General features: G+C 38.1%; 1 protein-coding gene across 3 annotated transcripts in view; it reads right to left on the bottom strand.

The window, feature by feature from the left end:
- CNTN4 (contactin 4) overlaps positions 1 to 19,685 on the bottom strand; it is a 1,173,040-nt gene extending 1,153,355 nt beyond the window's left edge. For 2 of the 3 annotated variants that reach the window (XM_043978085.1, XM_043978087.1), the window contains exon 1: positions 19,419 to 19,681. The gene's annotated coding sequence lies outside the window, so the exon portion shown is untranslated. Of the gene's footprint in view, positions 1 to 19,418 lie in introns of all 3 variants that reach the window. The other variant, XM_043978091.1, reaches the window with a different exon arrangement.
- Positions 19,686 to 21,753: the final 2,068 nt, after the last annotated feature.

A 21,753-nucleotide genomic window follows, 5' to 3' on the forward strand; every position in this document is an offset into this window, starting at 1 on the left:
TCCCCTATAATTTGTAATGATTTCTTTCCCCAACTATACATGCACTGTTGAAATCATTATATACCTTTCTGAGTCAACAATAGTACATAGACCATTAAACATGAAAATCCATACCTTAGCCTAGAAAACCCCGATATTTTTTCCCTTGTAAATAAGACCACAGCTTTGAGGCAGGTCCAATAAAAAAGTAGCACACATCATGCCCGTACTGAAAGGAATTTGAAAATTCCCTCGGAGAAATATGCCATAAATTATTAAAAAAACATAGGCTCTTCAGGTGGCAGGCTAGGCCAGGTCAAGGCCAGGATTCTACATGCTCAATTTTAGTCTTGCCCACAAATACTGATTCTTGATTTTTAGTCCCACCTTTGTGTTCATATTCCTACATGCTTTTCCTAGCACGACGGATATAGAGGGTTTTTTTCCTCTACTCAGGTTCCAATTCTGGGCACAACACTGAAGGATAGTTTTATCTCTTCTTCTCTCAGAGTAATCCCTGTCCCAAAGATACATGTAAATCTCTAGTCACATTCAATCCGATATAGGAGATCATTTGTCTTGCTAATTGGTGCTTCCAATTAGTAAAGAAGGTATGAAACTTCTAAGGTATATGGAAGTTATGAAACTTCTAAGTGGAATGAATTTGGGGAATTTGTGAAGTGAGTTAAGAAGTAAAGGAATTTATCATTGAGCATATACATTAGCCAATGTATAGTTTAACCAATTCTTATTCCATAGATTCTGATGCAAGGCTTACCAAATTTTATGGAAAAAGTGTTATGTGTTATAAATTAAGATTAATTATTTTAAACATTAAAAAGTTAGAAAACTGGGGGCAGCTAGTTGGTGCAGTAGATAGAGCACCGGCCCTGCATTCAGGAGGACGTGAGTTCAAATCCAGCGTCAGACACTTGACACTTAACTAGCTGTGTGACTCTGGGCAACTTACTTAACCCTCATTGCCCCAACAAAAAAAAAAGTTAGAAAATTAATTTAATCCATGGAAGCATAGATTTGGAGCCGAAATAAAATTGAGCTCATCATTTTACAGATGGGGAAAATCAGACCCATAAAAGATCAACTTGGTCCAAGTTAATAAATAGAAAAGCTGAGATAATTTATATTCATGTTCAACTTTAAGATCCAAATAAAACACGTAAGACAAATTTAAAAAATAGGACCTCAGATCTGCAACTGCTGGCTGGGCCCCTTAGTGAAGCATCTACTCCAAGTCCCTCATTTAGAGGAGAGAAAATTGACACTTAGAATGATCTAGTGACATGCCCATCATTACAAATGTAACAATCATTATAGAATGAATTTAAATCTAGGTCTTTGATTTCAGAATCAGCATTCTTTTTCTTTGACAAAGCTGTTTCTCAGCACTCTTAAATGAAGTTACCAAGATAGCAATCCAAATGAAAGCAAAGGATAAAAGCTAAAACTGTCTGGCTATTGTCTCAGGGGCCCTGGTCCACTTAAAGAGAGAATAGCAAACAAACAAACAAATAGATGGATAAATAAATATATAACACACACACACACACACACACACACACACACACATATATATATATATATATATATATATCACATAGAGTTATATTTATCTATCTATGGAGAAAATTAAATCAGCAGAGAAATGTACCTAGATCACTTATAGGTAGTGCACAATAAATTAAGTTCCTGGAGATGCACTGAAATAAGAAAATGTTGGCTCCTCCAACCTTTTGAAACCACTCAGCTTTCCCCAGATGACTGGAATATACAGAACTAGCCAATGTTAACTTTGTGATACTCTAAACAAAGAATGCAGAAAAATTTCACTCAATTAAAAATGCTTGATTGGAAAACTATAGCTATGAATGTCCTTCCTATGCTACAAATATACAGGCACTTAATTACCTTTTGGGATTCTGAATTTTTTCATTATGCACATAATAAACTTTGTTGTTTGCTCATTTTCTTAGTTCTCTAATTTAAGCCCCAAATTACTGGGTAATCCCTATGCATATTGGGTTTAAATATGAAATACATTAAACAAGCATAAATATTTTATACAAATAAAATGCGAATGCACACTTTGTACCCAGCTTATTGTTATCTCACATAAGCTAAAACAGGCTGATGACGATGCGCAGGAAACAAAATGGAAAATTGCCTTGATCCACTGCTAATTTCCTGGTGGCCTGCAACCTGAAGGCACTGAAAAGTTATGGCTCACTTAGATAAATTAATGGATTAATCAACACTCAAGGGTTCTGGTCTGGTTGTAGGCATAGGAGCATGTGGAAGGATGACTTTGGGTTGCCTCTCATTACATGCAACCAACAGGTGAGGGAGCCTGCGGAAGAACTAGAAAGCTAGTCAATGCTGAAAATTATAGCTACATTAATATGTCATTCTTAAGGGAAGGCTATGTGGTTAAATTATAGATATCCAAGACAGAACAGAGGCAAGACAAGGGTATACTCAGGTACCACCTCATCCTTAAACAAGAGTTACCGTTCAGACCTCTAAAGTAGGGCAGTGCACAGCGATAAAAGGGTACACATAGGAATCTTGTCAGAGTTTCAGGCAGGATAGCATGCACCATGTTATATGGAAAAGAAGACTTGACTTACAGAGAGATGACCTAGGTATAAAGCCTGGATCTGCCTATTACTAACTCTGTGATCTTAGGCAAGTCAACTAACATTTTCTGTCTTAGTTTTCTTATTGTAAAATGGTGCGGAGAGGGGTGGGACTAGATTATCTCCAACGTCCCTTCCATTTAAAGTTCTGAAATCCAATGATCTTCAGACCATTTGCAAGTGTCTGTGGAGAGGCTGTTCTCAGGAACTACTGCATCATTAAAAGCAGAGAGACCTAATTTGAGACCTAATCAGTTCAGCAGTTCAATGCGTGAGATCCTTGGGTGTGACTTCATTGCATGAAAGCAAAGATGGCAAAAAACAAAGCATAAAGCAAAACCCTCCCTCCACCACCTTTCCCTCAGAAAGGGTAGAGCCTCTTAGTTACATCCCTCTGATTCAATTTAATTTAGTTCTATTCACCAAAAAGTGATTGAATCTCTAAAAAGGCAGGAAACAATAAGGAAACTTCCCTCATGGGATTCACATCCTATTGGGAGAAAACAACCAGTCCAGATATGAATAAATATAAGGTAGTTTTGGTAGAGATAAGATCTACCTCTGATATCCCAAACAGAGAGACATCAAGTAGAAAATGTACGTGGGTGATGGAAGGGTCTTGGCAGAATCCAGATGTGAAAGGGAAAGATAGACAGGAAAAGGGTATGTGGCTATGGAAGAGACAGATTTTTCAGGAAACTGCCCCCTGCAAAGCAATAGTTTTTCCAGGCTTAACAACTGAGTTTTGATAAGCTCAGGCCTCCAGAGGCAAAGTAAACCCTATATCCAATGATTCCTTTCACCTCTAATGTTTAATAGCTATATCACTAATAGAGCACTTATTGTTATTGGCATACATGGTTTTTCTCTTGTACTAGAATATTAGCTTCCTAAAGCAGTGATTTCTAAACTTTGATCAAACACTCCTATCTATAAAAATATTTGAGCCCATTCCCACTTATATAAATTATATATTGCACTAATGTGCCATGTAAATTATAAAACACAATAAAATTGAAATAAATATTTTAAAATTTTATTTATTAATGATATAAAATATTTTGCTGTCACTAAAGAATTAACAATAATAATAATTTTCTTTGAAAATAACATGATTTCATATGCTCCATTATATTTTGAAAGCATTCATTTAACCCTTTAGGAAACAGAAATATACCTCAATATGCTATAAGCAAATGAATAAATGAAGGTATCACTCTCCATCTTCTATAATGGAGAACTCTCAATCTTCTCTCATGATATTTGGTATAAGATACATACATGCCACATAACCATGTAACATATAGCCTAAGTGCATGAGTGTCAATTTCTATATTAAATATTTGTAAAGATTTTTAGTTTTCAAATTATTTTAATGAGGAAATTGTACTATTTTTCTTGTTATTTATAACCCAAATGCATACAAGTACCAATGATATGTTCCTGAATATCTGTAGGCAGCACCTGATTTTCTGTAAACAAACCCTAGGGGCTAGATGGAACCTGGACCTTACCTCTCTCTGGTGGGGAGCAGAGAGCTCTTAGAATCCAACTACTAAAGATAGGCAGGGTATTAGAATTGCAAGGTAAGGGAAAAATGATGTATTAATATGAGCCTAATTAATTTATCATGTCAATTGTTGCTTGAAACATTGAGACAGCAAGCATAGGAGGAAATGAATTGGGGGAGTTTACTTCCTGAAGTATTCCCTTGATCTCGATCTATACTTCTTAACCCACCCATAAAGTAACAAGACAAATATAATTGTTCAGTCATTTTTTTTTTCTTCAGGAAATCACACTGTCTGTCCAGTTCTCAAAATCTTCTACAATCTTGTTCATTGTTCAGATTCCAAACTTTTTCAGTTATATAAAGTTTTGGAGCAACATCTTGCTCTTGGGCCACTTCTTGTCTTTCTTGGATTTGGGGTCCTGAGACATCTGAGCTGCTGGAGTGTTATCTTCCTCTTTTATAGGAGTATCTAAGTTTAGCATCAAGCAGCTCTAGTTTTCTATCCAAATGTCCACAGTTGGCAGCAATAGGCATTGGGAGGTGGGATTTTCTGACAAGTCTCCAAAGAAAATGGCCTGATTCCATCTCTACTGCTGGCAATATACAAGCTCACATCAGAGACTAGTCCCAATGACCATCTCACATGTACACCCAGCTCTTTGGGAAAAAAATGTGGTATAAGGAACATATGTATTCTGGAAAAGACATGCCTTTAGAGTTCTCAGATAATACTAATTATGTGGCCTTTGGCAAGTCACTTAACCTTTTTTATGCCCCAGTTTCCTTATTTATAAAAGAAGGAATTTGAATAAGATGGACCCCAGCATCCCTTCCATCTCTAGATCTTGGACCCTATGATCTTTCATTTTCATTGCATTTATCTGGAGCAACACTAGATTGACTATAGCCTGCATTAATTTTGCAGTCATATTTACCCAGAATCATAAAGATAATTCTTACAGGGACATGAACAATGACTCATACACAGTCTAAGGAAGGCTGAGCATGATTTTAGGAGATAAAGCTTCAGTAACATATTATTTTTCTTCCACAAAATGAAATTGTCAGGAGTCACTTGCAGAGCTAAACAGGACACTGAAATATCTTGCCCTTTGGGGATTTTACCTTTATTTTTTGCTTCTGTTTCAATATCTTGATATCGTGGCCAGCTAGAGTCAATCTTTATTTTGTAATAATTGCTTCTTTCAACCTTTGATCTAGCTACATTGTTTGTCATATTATTTCTTTTATAGAACATTCCATCTCTCATTTTTGGACTTTTACATTGGCTATCTCAAATGCCTGGAATGCACTCTCTCCTCAGGTTGATCTCTTAGAGTCCCTATTTTTTTCAAGGCTTAGCTCAGATTCTACCTTCTACGTAAGGCCTTTTCTGATCCCACAGAGACTAATACCTTCTAACACAAATTTTCTTGCAATTTTGTATCTATTAATATATCCAGGTCTCCAGGTACAATATAAGATCCTTAAATTTCAGGACTCTTTTGAATTTTGTCTTCCTATCCTCAGGAGTGAACCCAATGCATGGGGCATAATGAAGGATCAGTAAATAATAGCTAGCTTTATTATAGAACCTTCCTTTTGCATAATATCTTATATTTTTTCTCATTTGCTTCTCCAAAAAAACAAAACTGTGAGTTAGGTATTGTTATCATACCCATTTTGAAGATGAAGAAACTGGGGTAACAGAGTGGAATGTTTTACTTAGAGTCATATAGTTGGGGCCACTCTGAACTAATGCTTGCTTGTGGCCTAATTATCATCATCCACCAGCCTTCTTCAAGTGTGTCACTGCCCTGAATGCTCCTAGTAGTAACCTGATCTGGCCCAAGTGTGTGGGGAATGATGGAAAACATTTAACAAACAACTTTGAAAAAAAAAAACAATGTACTAGATGGTTCAGTGGATAAAATGCCAGCCTGAAGTCAGGAAGATTCATCTTCCTGAGTTCAAATATGAATGCAGTCACTTACTAGCTCTCTAAACCCTCTTTGCCTTGGTTCCCTCATCTATAAAATGATCTGGAGAAGGACATGGCAAACTGCTCCAGTACATTTGGCAAGAAAACCCAAAATGTGATCATGAAGAGTCAGATGCCACCAGAAAACGACTGAATAACATGTCACACTTTTAAATTTCATCAGGTTTTTCCATCACTTTCTTAAATCTACAAGATAAAGAAATAAAGCAAGCACTGTTTTGAACTTTTCCTTGATTTCTGGGGTGAAAATGCTTCCAATGAAAATTTCACAATGGGCTCTTATGAGCTAGCACCTGCCTATGTGCCATCTTCACCCCGCCCCCGCCCCACCATTGTCTCTGTCTCCAGGGATTCTCCCAGTCACTATACCAACCTCATAAAGCCTCTAGTCTATCTAAAGTGATTCAGCTTCCTAAGCCTTGGGAGAAAGAGGCAAGTGACTAAAGTTCTATCTTGGAGCCCCAGTTGATCACCTGTTTGTTTTCTGTGTTTTTTTTTAAACCACTATCCCTTTGGCCTGTAAATGCATTCCAGGCCTATGCTTTTTGACCTTGAAACTTCTCTCCCCCTAGATTACTTATAGTGACCGCCATAACTGAACAAGGTGTCAACTTCAACCTGGGTCAACACCCTTTCCTGAGCCACAGCAATCCTGAATGAATTACCCCCTCTCTCCTAGTTGTGCTCACACCTCTCTCCAATGCCTGCTGCCCAGCCTTTGGAGAGATATGAAAAATAAGAGGAGAATCTGCAGCCTGTCATTCTCCTGATGGAGTGACTTATATAGAGTGGCCTTCACCAGAAACTAGGTGTAATACACCTGGAATCTGTTTCTCTATTGATTATCTAAAAAAGTCCCTGGGGATCATTCGCCACTCCCCCAACCCCCCACATACACATTTTGGAGAACACTGTCCAAGGAGCAGAGAGGTGGCATAGTGGATAGATTGTTAGATGTGGATTCAGAAAAATTGGAATGAAAATCTTGCCTCAAATATTCACTATCTCTATGGCTCAGGGCAATTCACTTCAGGTCTTTCTTAATAAAGCACTTAGCACAATTCCTGGCACATAATTAGAGCTTAGCAAATGCTTGTTCCCTTCCCCTTCCTCCAGTATTCTCTTCCATAAAATGGAGATGATAACGGCACCTAACTCCCAGGGTTGTTGGGAGGATCAACTAGGGTAACATATATAAAATACCTTGTAAATTTTAAGTCCCCTATAAATGCTAGTTGTTATTGTTCCTATTTGATGACAGGTATCCTGTTCAAACTGTTTTGTGTCTCACATCATGCCCGGCACCAAGTTAGGCACATAGTAGGTATTCTAGATGGATAGTGTCTGAATAAAGTGATCCAGTAGCCCCAAGATAACCTTAGCCTATTAAATGGAGCTCAGCCGACTAAAGTTATGTTGCTAATGGCCTCCAGGCCATGAACTGAATTGGTTATAACCCATTACACTGCCCTGACTTTCAAATCTGTATTGTTTTCCTCCTTAAACCATGCCAAGAACAATCAATCACCACCAAGGTAGGAATCCAAAACCATCTCAGTATACATGCATGAGTAACATTTTTTCATTAGGAAAAGAATCCCACCCTCAGTTATGCAGGTGGCTGAGCCTGTAAATGGCATAGATAAGAGTGGAGGTGAAGAATATATTAGCCTAACTTTTCTGATTTAGATCTGGAAAAAAAAAAGGGATATCTAGCCTGCCTTCCAAAGGCTAGAAGTCTTCTACTGGCTTACAGGTAAGATAGAGGAAGCCAACTTTCTTTCAGGGACATTTTTTCTCCTCTTCTCCAGAAACTAGAAGGTTTTCCAGAAGAGATGAAGCATTAGATTATACAAGCAAAATGTTTTAGTAGGGTGTTTTTTTGGCAAAATAGATTTGATTTTTACAGATTTTCTTATAATTTCATGGTTGCATATCAAATTGATTGCCTTCTCAATGATAGAGAAAGGAGAGGAGGGAGAGAATTAGGAAATCATTAATAAAGTTAAAATATTTTTACATGCAATTGGGGGAAAATAAAATACTAATTTTTTAAAAAATGAAGTATGATCTTCAAATAGAAATATAATTTTACAGTTGGAAGTCACTTCAGTGGCTAATCATTTCAGCATGTGTCCCTAAAAGAATCCACCGATGGTGGGGTGGGGGCAAGGAGGAGGGGAAGGGAAAAAATATCTTGTTTTTGATAGGCAAACTATTGCCTTCTCAGGCAACTCATTCTAAATTTGAAGAGCTTTCATGATTCACAAAACATCGTTTGATTGTTTGTCCCATGACATCAAGACAAAATCTAGTCTTTCCACCTTCTACTCTTTGCTGCTAGTTGTCCTTCCTGAAGTCAGACAGATCACATTGAATGCTTCTTCCCCATGACTGTCCTTCAGACACTTGGTATTACAGTGCTCTTGTGCACTCCCAAACATTCTAGTCTCCAAGTAAAATATATATCAAATGAGCAAAGGTGGGCAGGGCTAGGGGAAAAAGTTAAGAGCAACGTGAAAATTTTTTCAAAGGCAATGTGAATTAGTGAGTGATTAGAAAAACTGCATTCTGTAGGTCGATTTGGAAAGGAGAGGAAAGCTCTTTCGGAAGAAATCTATAAGGAGAAGAGAGTGACAGGGGCAGAAACAGCAAAAGAAAATCATCTTTTAGTTCAAAAACATCTAAGTGTATTGGTAGAAGAAGAGACATTCAATACAGACATAAAGATTCATTTGTCGAATCCAAGCTGAAACAACTTTAAGGTCTCAGGTTTTAAGGCCAGTTTTAAGTGGTCCAGGGAATAGAGAACAGGATCTGGAGTCAGGAAGGCCTGACTTTAAAACCAGACTCAGAGAATTACTAATTATATCACCCTGGTCAACTTACTTAACCTCTGTCTGTCTCATTTTGCTCATATGTAAAATGTGGGCAATAATAATACCTATCTCAGGATTTTTGTGAAGAGAAAATGAAATATTGGTAAAAGTCCTCTGTAAAAATTAAGGCAATAGACACACACACACACACACACACCTCATAAACAGACAGAAACATACATATACACATATAGAAATTTACATATATGTGTTTATATATGTGTGTGTTAGATATTGTGGTTATTACTATTATTTCATTGATATTAAGCATTTGCCACCTAGAATTATTGCTATAGTTGCTGAGATCACTGGGTTATAGATTCAGAGTTAATGAGTGCTTTCACACCAGTTCCTAATTGATTTACTATTCTCAAATGGCTAATAAATTCATAGAATCATATATTTATTACTAGAATGGACTCAAGGGGTCATATAGTCAAAACTCTTCATTTAAGAAATGAGGAAAATTGGGATCAAAGAAGGTAAGCAACTCACCGGTGGTCACAAAGATTATAAATTACAGAGCCAGGATTTGAACCCAGATTCTATAACTTTAAATCCAGAATTTTCTACTGTGCCCCACTTCTCAAATAAAGAATTGAATTCTAAGCACCCATAAAGAGACTGTAAATCCCCTGAGAAGACAGGCATCAATTGTTTTGGAGGAAAAAAATAAAGTATTTGTGGATATCTTTCATAAAGCTTTTCTACAGTATAGAGCAGAAAGCAATTTTAAACATTTATATTTCTAAAGTTGGATAGAATCTTTTTTAGAGACTTTGGGAAGGTTGGGGCAGAGGTCGTAGAAGTATATTAAATGATAAAATATTCTGTAATTCATTCTCTCTAATAAATAAGATTCTTGACCATAACCAAATCCATTTCTCCCACATACTGTCTCCAATACTGCTAATCACCTCTCCGTTCTGTCACAGTGACTTGCTGTAATAGTTACCCATAAAACAAATGCATTATGGAAATACTTCCTCTTGGTCCAAGCTGCCAAGAGAAATCTCTCGGCATGTCCTAGAGATATACTTGCAGGAGCAAATAGAAACTTCATTTTTCAAGTTCAAATTTCACATTTTAAAATTCTAGCTATAATAAAACATACATATTAAATGAAAAGTATTAGCAGTAAGATTCAGGGGTCTACCATTTGAGAAAAATACAATAATAGGATTCTGTCTTTGTGAATACTAACTTAAACAGGGCATACCATTCTTTTTCCTGATGTCTTAAAGTTAAAATATCTGATTTAATTATTATTGATGGTATATTTGTTATACATGCTCTTTTTCCCAATACAGAACTGAAAAAAAAATATTGTCTTGACAGTACATGTTATAAATGAAACAAAAATGCATTGAATGATTATAAATAGATCAATTAGGGGCACCTAGGTGGCGCAGTGGATAGAGCACTGGCCCTGGAGTCAGGAGTACCTGGGTTCAAATCCAGCCTCAGACACTTAACACTTACTAGCTGTGTGACCCTGGGCAAGTCACTTAACCCCAATTGCCTCACTAAAAAAAATAAAAATTTAAAAATAAATAAATAAATAGATCAATTAACATCTCATCTCCTCAGTTTTCTCCTCTATAAAATGGGGATAATCAACAACTATGTATAAAATACATATTATGTTCCAGGCACCATATTGGGAGCTGGGGACAGAAAGAATGTACCAGAAACAAACAAAAAAACCCCAAAAACTTTGACCTACCTCCTTGAACTGTTTCCAAGGAGCAAATGAGATAAAGTAGGTAAAAAGCTTTGCAAATGTTAAAACATTATATGTGTCCATTATGAACCATATATGTTAATTAAGCAACTGTTATTAATTAGTAGTAATACCCAATACTTGATAAATCAGTGATCTCAACATAAATGCTCCCTCCAAATGTGGGTATATCAATGCTTGACCTTCCTAAGCACTCTCATCCATGTTCTCCCATAAGTCCATCACAAGGAGTCCAGTCAAATGCTGGAGATGATCTCTCATTTGTCTTGACATTATTATCATACCTCTGTCTACTACTTAACCCTTGATCTCACCACTTGACCAACTCACCTTCTTCTATCTTATATTTTTGTAATGACATCATTTACTCTAGCTCTTATTCATGGCACCTTGTTGGTTGTCAATCAGCCCACTTATATCCACCATGTGCTTTTCTCTCACTCTCTGAGTGAGATCATCAAAAAAATGGGGATGGGGGGTTCAGTAGTGTTCTATGACTCATGGCCTTACAAAAAACATGGGTATAATATGTGTAGTAAAAGAAAAAATGGACCTTCATTTCAGGGATAATTTGAGGTTCATTAAAGAAGCTCTATAATTTCCCATTGGCAATCCAGCCCTCTTTCTTCTTCCTGTTTAATTACTACTATTATTAATTCAGATCTACTGTGGGAGTGCAGGAAAGAGCACAGTCTGAATTTTGAAGGTTTTAAAAATGCATTTAACTATTAATTTCTATTATGCTGTTATGACAAATTAATTCATTTTAACAAACATGTATTACATGCCTTAGTATATGTCAGGGTTTGAGAATGCAGTGACAAAAATGAAATTGTTCACGTTCCAAAGGAGCTTCTACTCTCTTGGGAAATCATAGCACTTATTCAAATAAGATAATGCAAAACATATGTACAGTTATGCAATATTATTTCAAGAGGAAGTGAGCATTAAGGATGAAGTGAAACCTAATAAGGAATGACACCTAGGCTATGTTTGAAGCCAGTGAAAGATTCTAAGAAGTGGAGATAAAGATTTAATGCTTTTCAGACATAGCATGCTATCTTATTGCCAAAGACTGGTACCAAGTAGGAACTTAATAAATATTTCTTACTTGATTACTCCCATACAAAAGCATTGAGGTGAGAGATGAGAAATTGTGTGAAAAGTGATCATCTAAATAAGTACCAATAACTAAGAAGAATTAAGCAAATGAAAAGACAGACATAATAGATTTATAATTAATAATGCGACATCTTAAGCAAATTTCTTTGATGTATAGGATTTTATTTATGGACCAAGAAATCTAAACTTCATTTGGGACTTGGGGAGATGGTACTCATTTGGGAATACACTTTACTTGCCAAGGCCATGACAATCTACTTTAGAAATTAGATGAACCTTGTGCTCAGTGAGAATCAATGTATTCAATGCCTGAATTTTCACAGATTTTGAATGTGTGGGGACTGTATTAATGAGGCTGTATTGTATTGGAGGTAGCATAAGTAACACATCATCACCATTGTCACTCTATTCTTCACAAATCAATGTGACAATGTTACATAGCAAGTAATAAAAACACATAGCAACTTCTATCACAGACAGTCCCCCCCAATCTTTGCTTACTCCATTTCTATTATATTATAATTATACCTTGTCGATCCAAATACAACTTAAATAAGGACATTAGCATTCCAAAAGGACTGAGAAGCTGCAATGTCCAAAACTAAAAGTTCAGTAACCTATAAAGTAGAGCCCTTCACTTGGGATCCTTTTATGCTTATTTTAGACACAATTCTACCAGGCGTAACTATTTTGTACCCTGCCCCATGATATATTAAAAACTAAGAGCTTTAAGAGTAGAATGCATTATGTTACTTCAGTGTTCCTGTTCTTTTTCTGCTAAGTGACAATTGCAGTGATTATGAAGAATTATAATTTTTTAAAAGTTTAAAATGTATTATGTATTCTGCGGATGAGAAATAAGGGAGATAAATATATTTTAGGGGAAATTTCCAATAAATCATTAAAATAGAAACAAGTTTTAGTTCTTAAAGAGTTAAAGTCTCAAAGAACTAGGGAAAGAATGGTCTTTTGTCTGTAATGTTTTCTTTCCTGAGCATTCCAGGTTACTTAGTGGGTTTTCACTGGAATTTCCATGGGATGCATTGGAAATCTAAGAAGGGTAATTTTCTGCTCTTTAAGCACCTTATATATCCATCCAGTTAAATGTGGCAACAATAGCATTTAGACTCCCAATTAACTCATTAATTGGCAAAGAGTCACGAATCAATATCTAGCTAATAGCCAAATGAATGAATCACTGGTGGAAAATTCATATTTATATTTGAGAGTAGAAGAACCAGTGTAATATAGGTGATAATACAAATCTGTGCAGCTCAAGATGATGGCAGCCTGCCTAGATTCAAGCTTTAGAAGATATATTGGGGGATCTGAGTCATGTTATGTTTCAGTCTGATTCCCTTCTTAAAAACATTGAATATAGCATATCAGAAATACTTGTATTTAGAGGAAATTGACAGACTAAATTTTAGTGACAGAGAATGGGCTAATACATCGTTGGTAGATTTTTTTGTCATTTAAGTTTTATACGTATATATAATATATATTCATATTATATATATAATATGTATATTATATATATATATATAATTTTTTTTTCAAAGCCATGCAGCTAATAAGTAAGAACTATACGATTTGAACTCAGGTGAATTATCTATCAGGCAACTCTCTTCCAACAAGAGCTCAGTGGAAAATCAGTTTCCACATGCAACTCAATTCTCCTCTCAATTATATTACCTTAATATAAGGACAATAGTGCGTAATAAGTTGTGGCTAGTATAGATATGAAATTGGCCCTGAACACGGAGAATCACACAATCATTTAAGGCTTATTGATTTTTTCAAAACAATGTAACATTTTCATCCATAGACCAACATATCTCTATTGAGAATAGTGACAGCTAGGCAAGATGTCTCATCATTAGTTCTCTGGAGCCAAAAATATAAATTGTAGTTATTTCTTCTAAAAATTCAACCTTTTTTTACTTTTTTGTCAAATCAAAGTTATACAGAATCTTTCCTTTTCTAAAAGCCCAATTAAAAATACATCTAGGAGGGATTAGAGAAGGAAAAATGAAGGGGTCACCTATGATTCAAAAGCTTCAATTAAATCCCTTATTCTGAAATCCCTGCTAAAGTCATAGTTCTTCTTGCCCAACTTCTGGAGATTTCAGTCACAAACCACACAAGATCAATTGCAAATGGGCAGATACAATGCCTATTAGTACAAATATCGTTCAATGAGTTCAATCAACCAAGAAGTTGTGCTAATAAAGAACAAAGGAGGGGCAGCAAGGTGGTACAGTGGATAAAGCACCAGTCCTGGATTCAGGAGGACCTGAGTTCAAATCCAGCCTCAGACACTTGACACTCGCTAGCTGTGTGACCCTGGGCAAGTCACTTAACCCTCATTGCCCCGGAAAAAAGAAAAGAACAAAGAAACCATGTGGCTCAATATCCACATTGCCTAAAAAACAAACAGACAAAAAAAAATGGAGAAAACCCTTGTCTCTGAAAATGTTTCACTATGTTATTTATCTAGGAAAAAAATTCCCCATTATCACAATACAATTTAACTGCAGGAAGAAATAGTATCTTTAGAGAGATAAGACCTAAACCAGATATGTGAAATTTTTTCTTTAAAACCAGGTATTTCTAAAAACATTCTCTGGCATGGATACCTCTGGGTGGGGGGTGTAGGTATAATAATATGGAAATAACCAGGTGTATTCTCTGTCTGTCTCTTGTTCATAATCAAGCTTCTTTCTAAGAAAATGGCCAGTTAACACACACTCATGTTTCAGTCAGGACTTCGTGCTCTCTTCTAAGAAATAACCTCCCTTTTCTTTCTAGCACCAGAAAATAAGAAAACACATTATCTCTGTCATGGTTGGACCCATAATTGCTGCTTGAAACTAGGAAACCCAAGGATAGGGTCAAGGAATGTCTCATTCTTTCAAAAACATTTGTTAAGTGCCTTCCATGTAACAGACATTTTCTCAAGCCTATGTACCACTCAGGTCAAAAGGAATACTTGCAAGGGGGATGAATAAGGCAAGGTACAAATAGGTCACGGTTTTCTTAATATTTAGTTCTTAGTGGAATATAGGAATACAAAGTCCGAGTGAAAACACAGAACATGTCAATAAGTGTTTACTTATATGCCAAGGCATGGTCAAAACACCAAAAGAATTCCTTCCTTCTTTCCTTCCTTCCTCCCTCCCTCTCTCCCTCCCTTGTTCTATTCCTCTCTTTCTCTTTCTTTCTTTCCTCATCTGTCAAACGGGGATTAGAATAATCTTAGTACCTACATCTACATACTATTCAATTTAATAAACTTTTATTGAGTGTCAATTCCAGGTGTTGTGCCAGGAAGTGGCAATACAACAAAAAACAAATTCTCCCTGCTCTCAAGCATCTTGAAATGACATGTACACACAGATAAATGTATGTATGTATACCTGTGTATACAAGTTTATACATTATATGTTATAGTATATATTAATGTATACACACAAATTAAAAACAAGCTAACCTCTAAGGAGGTGGGATTAAAAACTGGAGGATGCAATAAAGTAGTACTGTAGGAAGTGACTTTTAAGTTAAACCTTGTTGAGAACTAGAGGCTTCAAAAAGTAGAGATGAAGAAAGAGAATGTTTCAGGCTTGGAGGGCACAGCCTATGCAAAGGAATGGAGATGGGTAATGAAATGTTGAATTCAGCAAATAGCCAATAATGCAGTTTGCCTGGAATATAAAGTATGTGAAGGAGGTGCTGTGTAAGATGAGCTGATGTCAGATGGTGAAGAGCTTTTAATACAAATCAAAGGAGTTTATATTTTATCCTAGGGGAAATAAGTTACCACTGTAGCTTTTTAAGGAAGGCCACAGTAAGACCTGTACCTTAGGAATAGAAATATGGCAGGGGGCTTTTTTGTTTGTTTTTCTTTTGAGAATGAATGGAAGAGGAAAGAGGCTGGATGTATAGAGGACAGTTGGAAGGTTACTGCAGTAGGTCAGACAAAGGTGTAAACTGGGGTGGTAGTATATAAGTGGACAGAAAGGGATTGATCAGAGATATTGGGGAAGTCATATTGATGAGATTTTGCAACTACCTGGATGAGGAAGGGGGAAGCCAAAAGTTGAGGATGACTTTTTGGTTATGGGAACAGGCTAGTAATAACTTTGGAATAATAAAGAAATGAGGAAGAGAGATTGCTTTCTATTGTGTAAAAAATTGTTGTTGCTGTTTTAAATCTTAGATAAGTCTAAAAATATTTCTTACAATTACAGACTCATGTTACACTTATAGTAAAGCAACCCTGTCATAAAAGTAAAATAAATCTCAATTTTATTAAAATACAGATCGCCAAAAAATGTGGCATCCTGAGAGTCAGCAGACCTAGATGCCAGCAAGATGCTATTGGTTCAATGTGCAACTTTGGGTAAGGTAACTTCATCTTGCAACATTTATATTCTTCAATTGTAAAAATGAGGGGATTAGATAGGGTAAATGACCTGTAAGATTCCTTCTAACTCTAATATCTCATGATTCTATGAAGACTCAGGAGATTAGCAATTTGCCTGAAAGGTTGTTATCAGGACATAGCAGAAATAGTGCCAGAAACTACAGGACCCAAAACCTTGCTTAGTCTTTGAAAGAATGTATTATCACTTGCTTCCATTGAACCCTCCTATTTTGTGGGATGGGGTAGAGAGTGAAAGAGGATTAATTACTTGTCCCCATGCATTTGGCCTTTCCTGTGTTAGACATTCAATCTATATGAAACATTTTTTATGACAATTGACTTTTTGATTTAAAGTATACAAATCAATGGACATTATAGCTTAAAAAGTAAACACACATCCAACAAGTTAAAAGCTGTCTGACAAACTCTGGTTTAAAAATGAGAAATATATAATATGTTTTTCAGGTGGAAAAGGAAAACAAGATAATTAAATGTAACAAGAATCTTAGTTTATTTTACAAAAGACATTATGGTCAAAAGAACTAGAACTTGGAGGGGGATTGGCAATGGACTAATTTCTCAGTAATGACATGCAAGACTGAGCAATAGATACAGTAGGGAAATCAGTTAAATTAAGTGATTAATAAGAAATAACTGAAAAACCTGAAAAGTAGATGATGGGAAATGCTCTGATGACCCACAGACAGCAAAAGACAGAAAGTTTCCTATGTGGTCCAAAGGGATGAAAAGGGATCTGTTGAATACCCCAAATACAGAAATACATCTTCCTCTATTTAGATTTTTCACAATTCCTTGACCTGTTTCCAGGACAGAAGAACTGTCATTTTTTTTTCATAAGATCTGGGCACCTAATTAAAAGGTCAGTTATATCATGTTATACTTCAGCCTTGGGGGGGTGGAAGGAGGGAGGCACTGTAAGGTCTACTGATGGATAACAAATGGACTGAATGATTTTAGATTGAGAACTAAGTAGGCCTAATGGTTGTGTTCAGTCTTTCACACCTCAGGGCATCAAGCAGCAGTTGTGCCCAGCTTTGGGAAAAAAGACCATTATCTTAGAGAGTGCTGCATTTTACAAGGCAGCAAAAATCTTCCAGTAGAGCTCATTTTGGATACCCTGAATAACCCTAACTTACTCTGAGCACCCTTTACTGCTCTTTACTCAAAATCTTATCGAGAAAGCAACACAGTAAACTTGAGCATGAAATATGAATGCCACTGGAAAAAAAATCAAGCCAACATCACTGTCTCTGTAACATATTGCTCTCTTTCACCCAATGGAGGGAAATTAATAACTTGCAGTATCAGCCAGGCTTGAAATTTCTATGTAAGGTTCTAGCTGTGTATGTTACCCTCCCTCCACCAAAAGATATAAAGCCATCATTCAGAATGCAAAAAACATTCTTAATCCTGTGCAAGTATCCTCTTTGCATTCATACAAGTCATTTGTATCTTGAGGGAGGGAAGAGGAGCCTTTGTTATAGCTAGTTTCTGACGCAGAAATCTGACCCTCCTACCCAGAAAAGAGGGAAAGACCCCATTTTATGTCAATTTGGCACCAGAAACTCTCTCTTCCCCCAAATCCCTGTTGATTCTGGGAGGCAAACTAGTAAAAGTTCTATGTGGATTTCTACCCGAAAGCACCCACAACCAGAGCTTTCTTCACTAGCTGCTGGCAAACTCGACTTAATAACTAGAATCTAAGGGAGGCGGTAACATTGATTTGCCCTACAGAGCGTTCGAGTGCATTTCCACCCGAAATCTGGAGCCCTAGGCAAGCAATCAACCTCCTTGGGGCTTCTAGTGCAGAAATCCTTTCTTCAGCAAAGCTGTTTCCCTGCGTTGGCTGCCAAATCTATCAGACACCCCGGCTGATTGGGGGGTGGGGGGGAGTTAAAAAACGCTTTCTCTTTCTCTTCCCCCAGCCCCGGTAGCAAAAATAAACAAATGGATGAATGACTGAATAAAAAAAAATCATAATATGTATGAACGTAGATATATGAAGGCTTTCTGTTTTAGGAACAGAACAGGCTAGTTCTTTCAGGGCTTGAAACCACACTTGCTTAGGGTCTACGATTCACACGTAGCTCCTGGTTGTTATCTCCTTCTCTGGAAGCTCAGGATTGCCGACTAGGGTCAAAACTGCGGGATGAATAAGTTGCTATAACCCTTCCCCGCCTCCAACCCTACTCCTAAACCAGCACTGAGCTTGGCTCACAACCACTTACTCCGAGAGGGTGAAATGAGTACCAGGTGTTGGACAGCTCCCCTACCTAGGAGTTTCTTCAACCCTCCCTCAGCTGAAGTTCGGTCTAGTAAACTAGGCTGCTTAATTCTCCCCTCTTGCTTCCTAAAACATCACTAAATTCCCACAAGCCCCCGGAGCCCAACGTGCCTTCATTCCTGCCAAAACAACAGCGGCATCGGAATGGGTCGCCAAAGGAAAATAAGCCGGGGGGGAGGGGGGCAATTTAGGCGTGGAAGCAGCAGGAAGAGAGAGGTAATTAACCAGAACTAGACTGGCTGCAGAAGGTAAACTGGAGGGAAAGCAGGGACTCCTGCCCTGCACCATCCGAGCGTCTGGTCTCCTGGTTTTGTGTCTGGCTGGCCGTGCAACAAACTTATTTTCTGACTACAAAATACATACACAGCAATATTGTGGACGAGGGGCTCACGGCGCTGCGTCTGGATTTGACGTGCGCTCCCAGTCCCCCTTCCTATCTCTGACTGGAACCTGGGCATCCGGCTGCTGGACCCTCTCAAACGCCTGGATTTGCTGTTGCTGTGGTTGCTGCCTCTGCTGCGGGCGCCCGTCCCTGCTGCCTTCCAGACCGAGTCTGCAGCCTTTGCAGAGCATCTCCTGCAAAAGGAGTGTGAACCCTGCCGGGAAGCGCTGCCTCTTGGGTGATTGGGGCAACCCTCTCCCCCGCCTTCATCCCTACCTCCATATCCGTGCAACTGGCATTTTCCCCTTAAATTGCTCCCTTGGCGAAGGCGAGATAGGGTGGCTTTCGTTAGCGCTTGCCCAGGCTGGGCAGTGTGGCTCCCAGCCAGAGTCCTGCCTCCCTCCAGTCTTACCTTTGCTAGGAGCTCGGCGGGAGCCTCGGGACCGCAGACAGATTCCCTGAGACCCGGTGTAGTGGAAAAGCTTCCTACTTGCGACCAATCCCTGTGTTGAACCCGTTGCTCTGCCCGGCTCCTTGCTCCCGTCCCTCCTCCCCCCTCTTGGTTGTTCATAAAACCTGGAGCGATGGAGTATTGGCTTGCAGCTCCTCTGGGGGGGACCCCTCTCGCAGCCAAGCTGGGCATGCTCAGTGCCCGTGGCGAGAGGTGAGGGATGCGCACCACACCTCTAGAAGCTGATGCGCTACACCTGTAGGGTGAAAGCCCTTAAGTCAGAGCACGCTGGGAAGGTGGGAGATGGGGGAGATGCCCGCCCCCAGATGGCTTCTTTGCCCAAACGACAACTTACAAACTGCTTTAGTGATAGGAAAGGGAAGGGGCAAAGGAGAGCAGGGCAGTGCAGCCAGCTTCTTAGCACTGGAAATTTGATGAGGGGGAGGGGAAGTTGTTATCAATGAAGGGTCCCCAGGCTCTGACAGCCCAAGCCCTGGAAATGTCCTAGTAGGTAAAGCAATTGAGACGGGAAAGCTGAGGTTGGTTGCAGGACAAGCTTAAGGGATTAACCCTTCCTTTTCCTGGGATTCAGGGAGAGACTGAACTCTGCTTACCCAGGAACTGAACTGGGTGATTGTAGGGACTTTGGAGGGACTGGATAGTGAAACAAACACCTCCGGGCTCCCAGGCCCAGACAGTAGGCATCTACTCTGTTGTCTAGGATTTTCAGTAGGACAACTGATGACTTCTGATGACTGTTCTGACCAAGGAATTTAATCTAAGAGTTTTTACTGATTCCTCAGTTGGGACTGAGCAAAATTTTAATATGAAACTTGGCTGAGGGAAAAATATCTCCTTGGAGTCAATTTGATTTTAAGTGGGTCATCAGATTTTAAGTTGGGGAGTGAGAGGAAATGGACATGTTATATAATATATTTTGTATGAATAACTCCTGAGATCACAGATTCATTACCGTATTTGTGCAATATACAAATCTACAATATTGTAACTCCATTGTCAGCTACAGAAAATGAAATCACCATTTTCCCTCCAGTTTTTATCTTATTTGGACCCAGAGTTATTTGGACCAGTTAACCACAGACTTTTCTTTACACTGATAAAAATACATATTCTTTTTTTTTCCTTCAATTTTCTCTCCTTGCTTGAAAAAGACAATCATGTCTTTGCCTTTTCCAGGCAGCTGGAGGTGAGTTTATAGAACACTGGTCCTGGAGTCAGGAAGAATTGAGTTCAGATCTATCCTTAGACACTAACTCTGTGACCCTACTTTACCACTGTCTTCCTCAGTTTCTTCAACTGTAAAAATGGAGAAATAATAGCACCTACCTTGCAGGGTTTCTGTGAGCATAAAATAAGATAATGTTTATAAAACGTGCTTAGCATACTGCCTGACACATGGTAGGTGCTATATAGTTGCTTATTCCCTCCCTTCTCCATGTCACAGTCCCTCCACAAGTCAGAGAAGAGAAGCAGCACAGTTGGCTACATCTGGAAACACATTCTAGTGATTCTAGGAAGAGAGCAGTTCCTCTCTCAGAATGGAGGGTCAGGATAAATGTGGGAGTACTTGGCTGAATTGCTAAGCATACTGTAGATCATCCCAACTGTGCAGAGCTATCCCAACACCTTCAGGTAATTTACATGAGCAGATAAATAGGCTGTTAGATAGCTGTTATGTGAAGAAAAAGAAAGATGAGGACTAGAAAACGAGTTATAAAGTATTGCCTTAAATCACTGCCAAACACTTCCAAGTGATGTACATGAATGAGAACATGAAGAATTAGGTATTATTATTATCTCCATTTTTAGAGTTGAGGAAATTAAGGCAGACAGAGGTCAAGTGACTTGACCAAGGTCACACAGTGAGCTAGTAAGTGTCTGAGGCCAAATTTGAACTCAGCTCATCCTGATTCAGGCCCAGGCATTGTATCTCCTGTGAAACTCTAGGAATTTTCCAACACCAATGAAATCATATCCCTTGATATCTCCCACCCCCCAAACAATTACTGAAGCATCCTCTCCTCCATATTACTCAAGCCAGTACAAATCCAGGCAGTTGGTTGTAAATTTGTTATGGGTAGACCATGTAACTACAGGTGTGTAAGCATGTGTATACACACATACACATATCTCACAGTTATTTTTGAGGTGTAAATGAGATTATGGATATAAATTACTTTGAAAACTTTATAGAGCTACAGAAATTTATATTATTAGTGAGGTATTGTTGGTGTGTGAGTGTACACTTGCACAATACATATATATGCATATATAC

Source organism: Dromiciops gliroides, chromosome 1 (assembly GCF_019393635.1).
Source record: "Dromiciops gliroides isolate mDroGli1 chromosome 1, mDroGli1.pri, whole genome shotgun sequence".
NCBI lineage: Eukaryota > Metazoa > Chordata > Mammalia > Microbiotheria > Microbiotheriidae > Dromiciops > Dromiciops gliroides.